This window comes from Lontra canadensis, unplaced genomic scaffold (assembly GCF_010015895.1).
Source record: "Lontra canadensis isolate GAN:19392208 unplaced genomic scaffold, GSC_riverotter_1.0 scaffold52, whole genome shotgun sequence".
Taxonomy (NCBI): domain Eukaryota; kingdom Metazoa; phylum Chordata; class Mammalia; order Carnivora; family Mustelidae; genus Lontra; species Lontra canadensis.
The window spans coordinates 4155808-4170418 of record NW_022631046.1 but is presented as its reverse complement, the minus strand read 5'-3'; the positions used below and the strand labels follow the sequence as shown (position 1 = coordinate 4170418).

Below are 14611 nucleotides of genomic sequence, written 5' to 3'. Positions count from 1 at the left end.
CATGTGGTTTTTAATTGTGGTATTTGTCCTGTGACATTTGGAAAATGGATTATGATGGGAAAACCCAGAGCACGTGTTTAGGAGGGAAAACAATTGCGTGTTAAAGCAGCCATAGTCAAGCAACTGGGGCGTAGTTAGGGAGAGGAGCAGAGCTTGGCTGGTTCTTGCCGTCTCTCCTTCACAAGTGACTCTCTTGTAACCTCTGTGTTGTAGACCCTCACTCAAGGCTTGTTGAAAGAGTGTGACAGGGTGAATAAACCCTGAATGAACATTTAACCACTAGTAAGGAAGACAGTCCTTCTGAAGTACGTTTTTTTTATTAGTTTGCAAGATGGATAAGTGCTAGAGACCGGCTGTGACACATTATGCCTATAGTTCACAGTGCTGTAATGTGTACTTAAATGGGTGGAAAGAGGGTAGAGCTCACAGTAAGCGTTCTTACCTCAATAAAATAAAATCTTAAAAATCTTTAAGAAAGCAAAGTGGGGTTTCTTTTTATCGCGTATGTGTGTGCGCATGTGCACGTAATTTGCGAATTGGGTCAATAGGGAAGTAAAATGTCCAAAGCGAGGGGAAAGAGAGTTGTGGGAAATGACAGTTTTTCTTAAAACGTGAAATACTGTTCATGTTTACAATGAATCAAGGTGGGTTTAAAACGAAGCTCTTGATTGTTGAGAAATTAACTCCTCACACATTATGAGTGGTGAAATTGGAGGTGGCATTCTCCTTCATAAAGTATTTCTCGTCATGTCCACTGAGCTCTCAAGACTGAACTCAGGTACCACCACCTCCAAAAAGCCGACTTCCCAAATTTATGGCCAGCTCATTATATTTCATGTGACAGTTCATACATCATGGAATGCCCATGTAATACACACTAATAGGACTTCACAATTACTTTTATAGACGTTTTGTGTCCTCTGCTAAACCATAAGCTCTTATAAGGCATGATTTATTTCTGAATTTCATTTTGGAATCCCACCAAACTATAGAGCTTATACTTTGTGCATGCAATGATGAATAAATATTTGTCGGCAAGGAAAATGGAGAAGATGGGAATCTCAGAATTGGATTAACGTGAGAACAAAATTTATGAAAATAAAAACAAAAATAGACACAGGAAGGATAAGAAAAAGACAAAAGATCCAGCTCGTCATCCTGAATCTACAGACCCTAAATTCAAAATGTATAGGTATCATGTGTAGTCATTTACTGAGTACCCACTGTGTAAAGCCTTTTGCTTGTCCCTGTATCAGCAGAGGTTTTTAAAACCTGCCAAGGATCTTGAAGTATAATTTGGGAAGAGGGGTGTGATAAAGGAAGAGGTTGGTGAGGGCAGAATATAAGGTGGTAGGAGAGGAAATATACCAAGAAATAAAACAGTAGTAAAAAGCACCAAGATTGAAATGTCATTTGCAGTTGTTGCTATGCATTTTTAAGAGTAGATATAATTTGGATTACAGCCATTTTTTTTAGTTTACAAGGAAGGGGAAAGTTCAGGGAATGAGTCAGATTTATGGCAGGGATTTCTCCCTGAAGTGTAGGTTTCATCAACTAAAACAAATTAAGATAAATATTGTAGTACTAGAATAGAAAATGGAATAGTTAGTTCTTTAAATGAAATAACCCATAATTGGAAGGTGAAGAGAAGGAGGGTTTGGTATTTTAAAAACGAGGAAAGAAGGTGGAAAGATTATAAGGTAATGAGCTAGAAACAAAAGGAATTGGCTCTAAATGAAAATAGATTAGAGTGGTGTCTATTTGACACCGAACATGAAAATATCTACACAAAAAGTTAAAAATAGACTTAATCGACGAGCTGATTTCAAGTGGCATCCCACAAGAATTTTTCATTTATTAGCAGTATATAGCCATTTGAGAAAGAAACAAAAGAGTATTTATAGGAAAATTTTGCTCTTCATTCTTCCCACAAATGTGATTCCAACACACTCTAGTAAGTAGGTACATGGTTGGATGAAAGCTTAATATAACCGAGTTATGTCCTCAGATTGCTTATGCCTACAAAAGGAAATAAGGCATATGCATAATAACCTACTTTTAAAAGGAAACTAGAGGTTTATGAACTTAAAAAAGCAATGGAAGGAGCTTACAAGGCAAATGCAATAAGAGATCAAAGGCAAGACCACTGCTTACGTTGTAGAGGATGTGTCCTTGACATAGGTGTGGAATGGATGGACCTCCTAGAACTATACACAGGTACACCCATATACAGTTGCCTTATCTGAAAGGAGAGAAATCACTAGCAACAGGAGAAAGGCTTCATCACAAGCTAGATGTTAGAGGTGGCAGATATACTGAGCCAGATCTTGGATGATGGGTAAAATTTTAATAGCAATAGGAAAGGAGTCATCTGGATACTGCGGATGGCATAAACTGAGTCAGGGAGGCCAGAAGATGCAGAGAGTGTGTTCAAGAGTCCATTTGTACAGTTAGTTAGACTCCTAGTGGAAAGTCACACATGAAGGGTTAAAAGGCTGAGAAACAAGGATATGGACATCAGTTTGAAAAATTCCAAGTACAGGACATATACTTTATGGAGTCAGGTAAGGAGATGTTGGAGGGTTGGAAAAGATGTGAGTGATACAGTCAGAGCCAAGGTTTGGGAAAATAATGAGAAGTTGGTGTGGCCAGACATAGGGATGGAAGCAGTGAGCTGGAGCCAGGGAGTTCCTTCTACCTAGGAAGCCAACCTTCCAAACAGGTGAGAGAGAATGATGACCTGGACTAGGGTCAGGGCCATGGAAATAGGAAAGCATGAACCACTTTGGAGATATGCAGTAAAAGAATCAACACATTTTGGTTACTGGTGGAATGTGAGGCTTGACATCACAGGTAGTATTCAAGGATGATTTGGGGCCTATGGGACTAACCAGGTGGTGGTGCCATTAAAAGAAAATAAGGGAAGGAGGTGTTAAGAAATACTGACCAGTGGCTGAATCTGTTAGACTGGAGATTCAAGGAATAGTCAGGGCTGGAAGTAATAGATTTGGGGTTTGGGAGTCAGCTACAAAGAATTTTCATTGAGACATTGGGAGAAGGACTGCATCGTCACGCCCAGTTTGGTTGACTGTAAATAGTGTGACTTTGTAGACACTAGGACAGCAGTGTTTAATGATACTCCCCAGCATGGTAAGTGTTGAAAATAATTATTACAATTAGGCTGGTGGAGAAATTCACAAAAGAAACACAGTCTGGACATTTCCTGCAGACCTGAGCTAAGACAGGAGATAATAGATCCTAGAGTTGAAATATGGATGACCTTGAGTCAGGTTTAGTCATTTGGCACACAGGGCTTGGCAAGATCTGTGACTCTTTACCAGATGTTTCCCAAGAATTTCCAGAGCTTTGGAGGATTTGTTTTTGAACCCCTTCTGTAGACACGTTAGAATATAGAGGATAAGAAGGGATTAGACTTGGGTTCAGAACTTGGCTCTGCAACTAGATAAGCTGTATGACTCACCCTGCTTATTTCATGAGGTTGTTGCTAGGATCTAGGGTATCATTATAAAAATTGTAGTTTTTGTTCTATGGGAGAACAGTTGTCAAACCTTCAAGTTTATTTTCTTTGCTAAGAGACCTAGGGACAAAATTAGAAATAGATTTCCATTTTTGCTTTTCTACTTAAGTTTAGAATTTTAAGCTCTTGCTAGCTTTTTAAAAAATATATATCCTTTTGCTTTTGTGTGTGTGTGTGTGTGATTCCCTTTTACTTTTTAAATCAAGCTTTAAATATCTGCTATACATTTTGGATTTCTGAAGTTTTCTTAATGTTTCTTAATTTTTCTTTCAGGATTTAGTTCTCTTTTCCCAGGTGCAGGTGCTCTAGTTTCTGGAGTTCTCTGTTTGGTAAATTGTCATGTAATATGGTTTTTAGAATATTCATTTAGAGAGACTGATCAAAAATACTGCACTTATCACTTATAGTGTGGAATTTTACACAATTTACATATAACCTCTGCACTGATCTCAAATATTTAAAAACTGAGATTCTGGGATTGATAAGGACAAAGAGAAAGAGTATTGAGTAGGGAAGAAAAAGCAACATACATATTCATTTAGGGGTTGCAACTGAAAAAAAAAAAAAAAAAGTTAAGGAAGTATAGATACTTGACTTGAAAGTTGAAAATTCTAAAGCCGAGTCCAAAACTCAGTGGATTAACACCAGTTCTGAAGAAATGAAACAAGGTCTAGGTTTCATGTTTCAACAAGTACAATAAGCTCTGTTTGGCCAAATGAAACTCCCCAGAGGCTTTGTCAGGATCTGGTGCCAGGATTTCTGTCTGTCTTTCCTTGGCTGACAGTATTGAAAGTGAACTTGCGGCTGCTGTTCCTCAGTTGAGAGAAGCGACGGCTTGAACCTGGCTGGGCAGTTAACACACCAGCATTGCTTAGTGACCATAAGGCTGCTTTTTGTTGGTACTGATCAGCTTCTCCACTGGTTATCTCCTTCATGCTACTCCATTTCTCTCTAGACACTGTCTGGGTCTTTCAAAGCCTCTCCCCTTACCTACCACCTTCTCATGGCCTAGTTAGAGAAATTCAAGGCTACAAGATAACCCTCTTAACCCTCTTAACAAATGGAAACAATCTGTGGTATGCAAACCGGTAAACAGGTGTGAAAGCCACCGGGTATGCATTCAATCATCCTTATGTTCAAAGAATATTTACTGAGTATCTCCTTTGTGTCAGGCACTGTTCTAGGTGTTGGAGCACAGCAGTTAAAAAGACAGACAAATGGAGGGCCTGGGTGGCTTATCAGTTAAGTGTCTACCTTCGGCTTAGTTTATGATCCTAGGGTCCTGGGATCAAGCCCCACATAGGGCTTCCTGCTCAGTCAGGAGTCTGTTTCTCCCTCTGCCCCTCCCCCTGCTCACTCTTGCTCTCTCTCTCACTCTCTCGCTAAAGAAATAAATAAAATCTTAAAAAAAAAAAAAAAAAAAGTGGCCAAAACTCTGTGTCCTCATGGAGCATACGTTCTAATGGGTGGAGAGACTCAAACAGTAAGATCATTTCAGATAATGTTAAATGTTAACAGGAAGATCAGAGAGAGTGACTAGTCATTGCATTTGGGGAAAGATTTGTCAAGTGCTTTTAGGCTGTGTAAGTGAAGCGGTTATTTTAAGTCTATGACTCAATCTGGAGTCCTATGAATTCAGCTATTGAGAATGAAAAGGCAGCAGAAAGCAGATACACCATAACCTCTCTCTTTTCTTTCCTCTCTAGGTGGGTAACAGTTCATGTTTGCTTCATAAATGAAGCAGCTTTAAACAAATTCATATTCTGTCTGGAGTGACAGACTGCATTTTTATCTCTTCTTGGTACCCATGACTCTATATGGATGATTCACAAATTGGAACAAAGTGTTTTACTGTGAAACTGGCGCTGAATTAATCATCTATAAAGAAGAACTTGCATGGAGCAGGACTCTATTTTAAGGACCTGGGGGACTTGTGGTCTCATTTAGAACTTGCAACTGATGTTGGGAGAGAAAGCACGTGTCCCAGACTGCATGCACCATTTTGCATCCCTCCAGAAGTGTCTAACTGCTGAAAAGCCACATAGCTTGATTTTCAGTTACAACCTGTAGCGCATAGTTATCTTGGCCTCTGCAAGTAGATTTCATCCTGAATAGTGGGGGGTAATAATTTTTCTCAAAGGGATCCAGAAAAAAATTTAAAAACAAATGTCAATAACATCAACAACTCTACATAGAGAAGACAGTGGGGATAAAATAATTGGAGTAGGCAACATGTCAGCCTTGTAGATGCTAATGAATGGTCTGGGTCTGATCTCGGTCTCTTCTCGACATAAACCTGTATCCCACTAGACAAATGGACATGGTTAGCTGGATCTAACCATGACTATGAGCCAGTATTGAATTAGAACATTGATCTCATCAACAAAATGAAACACAACCTACAGAATGGGAGAAAATGATTGCATATCATGTATCTAATAAGGGGCTAATAATTAAAATCTACGAAGAACTCCTACAACTCAATAGAAAGAATATATGTAATTTAAAAATGGGCAGAAGATCTGAATAGACAGTTTTCCAAAGAGGAGCTACAGATGCCCAACAGATAAATGAAAAGTTGCTGAACATTGGTCACCAGAGCAATGCAAATCAAAACCACAATGAGAGATACCCTCATACCTGTTAGAATGGCTATTATCTAAAAAGATGATAGTAAGTATTGGTAAGGATGTGGAGAAAAAGGGAACCCTTGTGCCCTGTTGGTGGAAATGCATATTGGTGCCATCACTATGGAAAATTTTGAGTTTGCTCAAAAAATTTAAAATACAACTGCTATATTATCCAGGAATTCCATTTCTGGGAATTTATCCAGGGAAAATACTAATTCTAAAAGATGTATAAATACCTATGTTCTTTGCATTATTTACAGTGGCCAAGATACAGAAACAATTATATAAGTGTCCATCAATGGGTTAATGGATAAAGAAGATGTGTGTATGTGTACATTTACCTATATGTGTGTGCATACCCACACACACACACACAATGGATTATCATTCAGCTCTAAAAATGAAATCTTGTCATTTGTGATAATATGGATGGACCTTGAGGGCATTAGGCTACGTGAAACAAGTTAGAACAGCAAATACCATATGATCTCTTGTATGTGGAGTCTAAAAAAATGAAAGAAAGACAATTAAAAATACCAAGCTCATAGATACAAAGAAAAGATTGGTGGTTACAAGGGATGGGGTGGGGTAATAAATGAATGAACTAGGTTTTTTGTTAGTTTAAGTTTAATAAAAATGTAAAAATAATACCCCCCCCCCAAATATTGATGCCTTTACAGAGAGGAGAATTTCCAAAAGACTTAGGGCCCAAAGCTAAGAACACTGAATATCAGGACAGTCACTGAGGAACACATTCAACACCCTTTTCCCCTGCCACTATCAGAGTGTATAAATTGTGCTTGCAAAATATATTATGAAATGTTTATATTCTAAAAATACTACAGAGTTATGTAAAGGGACTACAGAGAAATTGCTGAATATATGAAGCTGCAATTTTCAATTTACATCATGAGAGAAAGTAAAAATAAATTATATTTAGTATCTAAGAAAACCACACCCACATTATAATATGGGTATTGAAAACTAGGTTACTTGGCTTTTATAAGGCAGCAAGGAATCAGGAAATTTTAGTTATTTCTCATATAATCACCATTATCAGCTTAAAGGATCCATTTATTTAAAATCAGTCACTGTATATTCATTAATGTTTATGAAATAAAACTAGCGAGCTTTACGTAGTTACACATGTCAGTTTGCTATTTAAAAACATGTAACAGTGTTTGTCCTATTAAGAGTGAATTTGGTAAGAATTCCAAAGATGGACATCATGCTTTTAAACTAAAGTTGTTAAGACATTATGTGAATTTCCATTACCAATTTTTTATAGGCAAATAAGCATCTGACTGAAATGAATTCTTATGGTTTATTTTGATGAAGATACTTTTACTATATCATGAACAGATACATAAAGGAATCCAAAGCTCTCTATTGTGACTTAATTCTTGTTATAACATTGTTGTCATGTTCTACCCCCTCAGATGACCATTTGCAGTGTAGTGATTTAAAAAAAAAAAAAAAGTCATGAAAAACTGAGCTTTCCTTTGATTTCAAAAGTCCAAGAATTTCTAGCGTAGTTGGATTTTAGATTATGTTCAAAGCAGATCCAAATCAACTCCAGTGAAGTGGCCTTTGCTCTATTTTTGTACCAAAGAGCCCAGATGCTTTCTATGATCCCTTCCTTCTCTAAAGTGCTGGGGTTTCTTAAAAGGTAGTCATTTCTCTAAGATACAACCCAGGTGCTTTGGGAAACTGCATTGACTTATTCCGGCCCTTAAATATCCCCCGATACAATCGATTAGTAATAAACCCAGAGATCAGTTTATTTGCTGAAAGGACCTCAGTGTGTGACATTGATTATTTTGAGGAAAATAGATATAAATATATATGAATTATATGTGTAGGTCAGGTGTAGATTGAGAAAATTGATACTTCTCAGTTTAATAATTTGATTTATTTCACCAATGGTTTCGAATCGCTTAGGCATGAGAAAATGCTGTTTAGTGGGCTTGAGAGTACAAGAAAAACACTTTTGTTCTCAAAGCTAGGAGCTGGGTTTTAACACTCAAGGAGATGGTTCTAATCAATAGACTTAAATAAACGAATTCAGCAAGTTATGAAATATGGCATGGTAGGCAAGGGGTAATATATTCTGCCTAATTAAATATATTGGTTCATTGAGAGTTACGTGAATTATCAATTTTTAAAACACTAAAGTTTGATAAAATGCATGAACAGTAGAAAAAGGCTGAACATTATTTTGGATGCTAGCTGCTTGGGAATTGTCATATCTGCTTTGAGATAAATATATATACAGATATATATAGAACTATATATCTTTGTTTTATCCAGTACATGTGCTGAATATCCTTCAGAAATCATGGAAAACTCACAACTGATACTATAAACCATGAAATCACCTTTTAAATTGGTACCACGTATCTGATAGTTCTCTTGTGTAACATTTCAAAACTGCCTTTTAAAATGATCTTCGAAGTCTGCAGATTCTAAATTATACTAAAAGCTTTGCACCTCTGGTGGAACACAAGCCTATAAAGAGACCGGCTCTATGATGAATGGTGCCTGTTCAGTGATATCGAAGTGTTGCTGGATTTTGTATTATAATCTTACGTGTTCACCACACTGCCACCTTTAAATGAGTCAAATTGTTTTTTTTTTCAACATGATTGATAATAGCATAAGTACCCTATTCTCTTTAAAAAAGGATTAAGTATGTGAAGAATGAAAATGTATGAGAAAGTATGTGTTTATAATGCAGTGTTTGCTTTTAATAAGAATTAAACACATTTCTTTGAGTATTAAAGTACTTAGGGGCAACTGTGGCATATTTTGGTATTCTAGTTCAACTGAGGTTTGAAAGTAACAGAAAAAGCATTCAGAATTCATGGTTATCTCTTAATGTTTTTGTGCAGCTGGGTTTGGGTTTCAAAATGTAATTCCAATATGAGGCCTTTAGCCATTCCCACCCATTCTTTAAGAAATCTTTTTCAAAAAGAGTCTGGAACAGCAAGGTGGTTGTGTGGGAAAATTGTCAGAAGCCTCCCCTCTGCTGTTAACTGATGTTGGTTAAGTCACCTCTTCTCTTTGGATCTCAATTTTTTATTTATCTTTATGGTGAAGTTGGAGGTCACATTGCCTTAGGTGTGAGCCCTATTGATATGTGACTGACAAAGACTATAAAATAGATCTGGAATTATTCCATATAAAATGTTCAACTCTGATCTTTGTGAATAAGCAATTTGAACATAAAAAGTCATTGCTATTCTTATCTATAATGTAAATAGGATCCATTAGTAAAAGTAAAATTCAGTCTCATGTAGGGTGAATTGGATAACCATTTACACAAGAGATGGCTTTTTCCTTTGCTTAAGTAAACATTTTTGGATCACCTCTGAAGAACGAAAACCACAATTACGTTTTAGAAAGAGATACTATAAGATATGTGTAACTTTTAGAATTGCACCAAATTAAGCTTATTTAAATGCTCTCATTTTATTAAAAGCTTAGAGCACAAAATGTAAGATGCTCAAAGTTTTTGAGTGCCAAGAGATCATTTATAATCCATTTGGAAAGGGGTCATCCATAAATTACATTTTAAAATTTGAAAGTGGTATAAGAATTGTAATTAAGCCAGCTTGTCTTTGAAACAGTATTATTTTGTGAGATTGGCAGTAAAATATAAACATTCAGATTGAAAGTCTAGTAATTTATGTGTTTGATCACACAATTTATGATATTGCTGCTTTCCATTAACAAGTCTGGAAATGCCTTTGTTACAGATAAAATAATGGTACTTTCATTTCCTAACAAGATGTTTTAGAAATAATTTATATTAAAGTGGATATTCATAATCCTAAAATGTTTCCTAAGCACTGTAAATTTATAACTGCCATCTCCAACTATGTCCTTATGATGTTATTTTTAAAAATATAATTAAGATAATTGTTTAAACTAAAAACCATAGTATTTTCAATTACTTGATTTCTCAGCTATAAGACTCAAAAATTTTCAATAAGAATATCTTATTCTATATTCTAAGGATTAATGTGTGATTATAGTGTCCACTTGTCACTATTTTTTAAATCGATGGACTTGAAAGTATTCAAACATTTAGATGGATGCATAGATATCTTGCTAGTTCAGTCATAGATTGGAGTTTGCATATTGTAATGTAAATGTATGTCAACACTATTCTAGTTTATTATGACTGAAGTGTAAGTAAATAAAAAAGGTTGTAAAATGTGATGTGTATGTGTATATACTATATGTGTACTTTTTAAACTAGGTTTATGTCCTGACCCCTTTTTATACAGGTTGAATTTGAAATTACATTATATATACATATACTTTATTGTTCTAAATAAAGAATTTTATGCACTCTCAGAAGTTTGCCCTGTTGTTTGATATCTCAAGGCTATCACACATATTTAAAACATGGTTGAGGGGGTCCTTGCCTGGCAGTCAGCTGGACATCCGACTCTTGGTTTTGGCTTAGGTCAATAAATTGAGCTCATGCTCAGCAAGGAGTCTGTTTAAGATTTGTTCTCTCCTCCCCCTCCTGCTTGTGTTCTCTAAAATAAATAAATCTTTAAAAAAAAAAAAAAAGGTTGAGCATTTATTAAGCTAAAATCAAATTTTTCTACAAAAACTCATTAATCTAGATTTTGTTGCCATATGAACATGAGATAAATTATTTCAATTTAATAAATATTAACCAGTTACTGTCTTTGATTACCTGACCCATTAAGTTAACATTGTTTGATCTCAACATTGTTTCTAATGGGGAAAAGATGTGAAAACCACTGTACTTTGTATAAAACAACACTGAAGTAATTACCTAAGTCCAAAGCTTGGAGCATGTCCTTAAAGCATGCAAGAAGGAAATGGATATAGATTAGGCAAGATTATGGAGGAGTTGATATTTGGGCTAAGATTTACAAGGGTGAGACAAATTTTGACAGAATTATACCCAGTTTGAGCAACACTTTCCAAAGCAAGAAGCAATAAAATTTCTTAGCTTATTCTATCGAAACAACCCAGCATGCCCTGAGCATATAATACAAAAAGAGATAGAAAGAGAGATGAGAGCACAGCCTTGAATACCACAACGAGGGTAGATATCCTTAGGGACCATGGGAAACTTCCCATTGTGTATTTCTGAGAAGAGGAACGGCGAGATGAAACACCACGGTGGCTCATTCAATTTAGGCAATAAATCGTTATCTTGCTTAACCTCTGGTTGGTTTTTGACTCTTGAGACCACATCCCCTAGTTTTATAACACAATACTTTTTCACCCATTTCTTTCCAACTTTGCTGATTCTGCCTCCTCTGCTCAATGTTTATATTGCAAACTTTTGCCAATATAAGCCTAGACAACTAAATAGCTCCTACCTAATTACACATCACTAGCCCTTTTTCAATCAATTCCTTAAGTTAGAGTGAATAATTCAGAGAAATCTGCTGTTACTTTTCTCTGGTTAAAACATTTAAATGATTTCTCATTACTTTCAAAAAGAACCCAAATGCCTTAACAAGGTCCTGCTTGGTCCATCTCATTTTGGGGGGTGAATAGGGGTGGGATCGGTAATTGATTTCTTTCCCCTTTAAGTCATGAACATTGTGAGGGGTAGGACCATGAATATTTATACCACTGTAATTCCCTAAATTTTAATATACATAATAAATGTATAATTAAAAAAATTTGAACTGAACAGATATTACCTAATGTCTGATAAATTATTTTCTATAATGTTTTATTATGAACAATTTGAAATATATATAATGGGCAGAGTAGTATAATGAAACCTTATGTAAGCATAACTTAGCTTTAACTCGACTCAACTACTGAAGGATCTTGTTTTATCTAAGTCTGCTATCTATACCCCTTCGCCGCCGCCCTTTCATTTTTTTTTAATTTTAAAAAACATTTTTTTCCAAGATTTTATTCATTTATTTGACAGAGAACACAAGTAAGCAGAGAGGCAGGCAGAGAGAGAGGAGGAAGCAGGCTCCCTGCAAAGCAGAGAGCCCGATGCGGGGCTCAATCCCAGGACCCTGGGATCATGACCTGAGCCAAAGGCAGAGGCTTTAACCCGCTGAGCCACCCAGGTACTCCTTCATATTATTTGTAGGTCAATACATAAGAATATTTGAACTGTAAATATTTGTATGTGTATTTCTAAATTATAACTTTTTACAACATAACCACAGTACACTTGTCACACCTAAGAAAAATGAACAATTTCTTAATATTAAAGAGTCAGTAAGTATTCACATTTCAATTATCTTATCATTGTACATTTCAGTATTGCACTACAGCAGGGTATAAACTAAAGGCAAAGTCTCCCTTTAACACTGAATTTAGGTTCTCCCAGAGATCAACACCAATAACTACTTGGTGTTAACTTCCAGAACTTTTTGGCATGAGCATACCATATATGTATCTACGTATGTATATATGTATACATGTATATGTATAATACTATTCTCTAACCTTACCTTTTCCACTTATTAGAAGAATTTGTAACACTCTGGATCAGCCCACATAAACCTTTATCAGCTGTGCCATAATGGCCAGAAAATTACAGACGGACATTGAGATCTTAATATAATATGTGCTCTTTGGAATTCCAGTCCATAATTAGCAACATCCAATGTACTTTTAGAACTTTTCCTTCATCATCTTACTCAAAATTAATATGAGGCTCTCTTCTAAGAATATATCTACCTCTTCAGCCCTCTCAGTTAGGGAGTGTTTACCTTCCATAACCGTCACTGGGTTCAGAAATGGGTCCTCTGCTCTTTGTTGCTTCTTCGGTTTTATTTTCTACTCCCTAAGCCCTCCCAGATTTGAATCTCATATTATTAGACTATATATCCACTGCCACTCAGTGTTGCTTCCATGTAGAACTCCCAGGTTCCTCTCTCTCATTTCTTAATGGTGTTAGCTCCTGGATCACTGTCACTCAATTCATTTGTATTCCTGTCCTAATTCTTGGGATTTTGTTATGCACGTAAGTGATCCTTTCAACATCCTGTCTTTTCAGGTCCTTGGAACTTTTCTCCTAATGAACCACTTCTTAATACCACCCTAGCCACTTAGCCTGATGGTCCTCTTATAGACTTTATCATTGCCCTTAACTGTAACCCATTCATATTTCAATTCCATATATTCCATCTCTGACCATGACTTTGTATCTTTCCAATTTACTCCCTTTGATCCAGTGGGACTGTCAATCTATGATTCTACCATTTTCCACTAACTGTTAATCTTTGATGTCCTCTTTCCTCTCCTTAAACAGGTTAAAATCCACAGTCCAGCATCATAATCACTCTCTTGTGTATACTTTCTTCTTGATCCCTCTCAGTTCCTAATATTTGCCTGGTAAATGATAGTTCTCCACCCACTCTTTATCTGCGCTTGTATGGTTAAATATGACTGGTATAAATTACACCATCATGCTTACTCGTTTCTTTATAGAGTCCTTCCTGTCAAGTGGGTCTTAATGCTGATCCAACAATTACATTTCTTGTCTATTGCTCTTCTCTAGTACTTTTGCTTTTCCATTTTCATAGCTATTTTATACATTTTCTCTCCCCGACCCCTCACTGCACTCCCCATTCTCACTCTTAGCTCATAATCTTGATGGCTGTTTTACCTTGAAAATTGAAAAAAATAAATAAATAAATAAATAAATAAATAAAAGAGAACTTCCAAACACTCCTAACACCAGGAGGCTGATTTTCTGTGAAATTAAAGAAACTTAAATTTATGGTCATCATACATCATAGATCTTTTTATACATCATAGGAAGGAGTTAGCAATATATTCAGGTAGTAATATGTTTTTGTAAAATTTGCAGTCACTTCCATTTATCTTTAAGGTATTAGTATTCTGGTGTGGAAATGGCTTCTAGAAACACTCCCATTGACCACTGTCCCAGTTCACTAGGACACCATGACCAAAAAATGTGTGTGAGCAGAGGCTGCATTAGGATGCTCTAGTGAATGTGTCTTATGGACCTGGTACCAGAATTATGTGGGTAATGGATGAGAAACAAGGTTTGAAATGAATGGAGGCAGAAGCCAGTTTGTGAAAACTCTCACGGTCATCACAGTCACCTGATGTGTAAAATTACAGGTGGAAGAATCAGTTTTCATTAATGCCTGCCCAAGTCCTTGGTAGCTTTCCCCAACAAGAAAATTTTAAGTAATATACACAAAATCATACATTTTTTCCTCTTAATTGTGAGGAAACACAATAGAATTTAATAAAATTGCTATGTTTATAGAACCAGGAAATCTATATATGAGAACACATGTTTTAGGTTTCTCAATGTACTGGTCTTGACAAATGTGTAGTGTTATACACCCACCACTATAGAACATTCAGAACTGTTTGATTGCCCTAAAAATTCCTTGTGCTTTATGTATTCAACATTTCTACCTCCCCCATACCTCTA

At 36.0% G+C, this 14611-nt stretch overlaps 1 protein-coding gene across 1 annotated transcript in view; it reads left to right on the top strand.

Moving 5' to 3' along the window:
• Nucleotides 1-5994, top strand: part of KITLG (KIT ligand) — an 82244-nt gene extending 76250 nt beyond the window's left edge. Inside the window, exon 10 of the mRNA XM_032874187.1 lies at nucleotides 5245-5994. The gene's annotated coding sequence lies outside the window, so the exon portion shown is untranslated. The remainder of the gene's footprint in view (nucleotides 1-5244) is intronic.
• Nucleotides 5995-14611: the final 8617 nt, after the last annotated feature.